The sequence below is a fragment of the Aptenodytes patagonicus genome, chromosome Z, assembly GCF_965638725.1.
Source record: "Aptenodytes patagonicus chromosome Z, bAptPat1.pri.cur, whole genome shotgun sequence".
NCBI classification, from domain to species: domain Eukaryota; kingdom Metazoa; phylum Chordata; class Aves; order Sphenisciformes; family Spheniscidae; genus Aptenodytes; species Aptenodytes patagonicus.
This window is the reverse complement of record NC_134982.1, coordinates 75,536,965-75,539,870: the sequence shown is the minus strand read 5'-3', so window position 1 is coordinate 75,539,870 and position 2,906 is coordinate 75,536,965. Positions and strand designations below refer to the sequence as shown.

The 2,906-nt window shown below is 39.2% G+C and overlaps 1 pseudogene; it reads right to left on the bottom strand.

The window, feature by feature from the left end:
* Positions 1-306: 306 nt before the first annotated feature.
* On the bottom strand, positions 307-2,025 carry LOC143173195 (uncharacterized; annotated as a pseudogene).
* Between the last annotated feature and the right edge of the window lie 881 nt (positions 2,026-2,906).

Here is a 2,906-nt window from a genome sequence, read left to right as displayed (position 1 = left end):
GAGCGGGGTTACGGGAAAAGGTCAGGCTGGGGCAGGGAGTGGAACATACTTTCACACTCCACCCTGTGACTATAGTCAATTCATCTTATTCTCACAGAGTGGTGGTACGGTCGCCTCTTGCCTCTGTGCCATAAATAGTATATTGATAATATATGTGCCTACAAATCCGTGGCAAGTAGATAGTGAAGTATTGCTATTTGCTATGTATTAGTTTGCATGTTTTGGGTGGTTGGAGTTGGGTTATTTGTTTTATCATGTACCAAACCTTTATATACAATATGATTATAAGCAATACCCACATTAATGTTATAGTAGAATCACAACTGGGTGAAGCATAAAATTAAAAACTTCCATTGCTGTCGGTGACCACCCAAGAAGAGTTTCCCACCAATGATGTTCTCCATCCTTCTTCACTCTTTCTAAGACATGGTGTCTTTCTTCTGTATCATGATGAACAGTGATTAGAGTTTTGTGTCCATTGTTTCAGACACGTTCTAGCAGTTGGCCAGGTTATCATGTTGTAGTAGTTTCTTCACCAATGCAAGGTTCATTCCGATGGGCAATAAACCTTGACTCAATGTATAATTAGATTGTAGCAATTGATAAGACGTAACAGGAGCTGAATAATTAAAGTTGCATCCCATAATTTTAGTAAAGGTACAAACACAAATATTTGAGTGATTGCTTGTATATATAGTAATGTTATCTACGAATATAAAATCACAAAGGGTTCTCATACAAACACATCCTTTTCCAATATATACAAGTACAGTTTCAGGGGTTTCATCGGGGTGTATTTCAAAATGACAAACATTTTGTTCAGTGTCAAGACAAATGTCTTGGGCTTTGATGGTGTTACTCTCGCAAATAAATCCTTGTTGTTCCCGTACAACACATGCGTTAACATCAACAATTTGCCATTTGTTTCCATTTCGTTGGGCCCATACTCTGTGTTCTAATGGGTAGAGTATAGTTCCATTGCAATTTAATCCTAACGCAATGATTTGGTATATGGTATATACCAAAGCATTGTGTATTGTTAAGACAAGAGCTGTGGCTTTATTTTTGATAGGATCATAAGTGAGATTAACTGAACACCACCAGGATCGGAATTCTTTTTCAAATTTAGTTACATTATCCCAAATTACCTTTTGAATTTCAGTGGGTAAGGTGCACTCTTCACCTTCTCTTATAATTTCTGCTACTGTAGATTGCATCCACAATTGAGCTTAGATACAACTAAAAGCCAGAGAAACATTATTTTGGGCTGCACCAAGTGCATCCACAATCAATTGGTGGTCCCTTTCATCAATTCTTTCCCACTGAGGCAATATATCAGATAAGAGCCACCAGTTAGTTCCCAATGCTAATAGAGAAGACCACAATGGGTGTTTTAATTTGTTTAAATCACTTGTTGCTGTGCTCAGTCTATTTATGAATACTTTGACATCTATGCTATTTAAGACTCCCAATCCTGTCCCTGTGATACTGGTCACATCTCTCATCTTGGAGAGGTGAGGGTTTGCCTATGTAACCACGCTAACCATCCTGCATAGGACATACTTAGGAATGGTGAACAGGTCAGTTTGATTGTAGAGATATTAATTTGCATCAGTAGTTCTACTCGTTTAAGAGACCATGATGGATTAAATAACACCCGTTGTTGGCCTGTATTTTTTATCACATATGGTCCAATTTCAGAATTTTGTGGGGATAGAGCAGAAATTTGTAGGGATAGAGTTTTCTTATCCTTTACAATCTGGGAGGATGTTGTTGTACAAGGCTCAGTAACGTCTATTTAAAATTTAAATGATAGTCCCACACTATGGTGAACCCAGAGGCAGACTACAAAAACAGGTTTACTAAGGTAAAATTGTACCAACAGTCCAATCTTTCAGAGGTGCAAAGTTCCGTATCTGTGGCTATTGGGTTTGATGTAATGTTGTACACAGAAATCTGAGATGCCTTCTCATGGGTAGATCCATTGATCATCTGGCATCCTATTTTAATTTCTTTCCCTGCCATTCCCCGAAGTCGGGGAATTTTATTATCAGCTTCATCTTTATCCCAGCTCCATTCTTTTTCTAAGTATATTTCAGTTCTGTGCATGACCACTATGGAAAGATTTAAATCTCCCTTACTAGAGGGCATTCCCATACTCCTGGTGTACTTAACATGAGCTTGAGACCATGGCCACTCTAGGGTTCTTTGACCACAGGTTAAGAGGAGCAGCATTGTTAGGATTTGGAATAGTAGCATGAACACAGCATTTTTGTTTGCCATCCTGTGGGGTGCTGTGAGTGAAAATAGAGACTTGTTTCAGTGGGGAGAGTCCGAACAGGTTACCCTGTTAAAAAGAAGGAAAAATCCATCGTGCACTAATTTTATGTTTTGCACCACTGTTATGGGTAGCTTCCCAGGCAAGGGAGCCATGAGGTATAGTTAAAGTCATAGGCACAGTACTGATGGGTGGTAGATTGACCATCACAGGCTGTCCTGGCTGTAATGTCATCTGATATCCTCTTTTCCTAGTAGGTGGAGCACTAAGCTCAGTTTTTACAAAGAATGCTCAGCTTACCGGGCTTCCCATAGGCCCCTATAGGTTATTTAATTGATGGAGTACTGTGGGAATTTGTATATCCCACTGAGTCTTTCGTGGTTTGAGATTCCTTTTCAATAAGCCATTAGCTCTTTCTACCATCCTATTTGATTGAGGGTAGTATGGGGTATGGAATACCCATTTAATTCCCTCTTGTTTTGCCCAATCTTGCAATTCTTTACATGAAAAATGTGAACCGTTATCACTTTGGATAACATCAGGAGTAGGTAGATTTGAGAATGAAAACAATAGCCCTTGCACTGTATTTTGCCCATCGGCTTTCTGACACTTAGTCGCCATAAGCAAG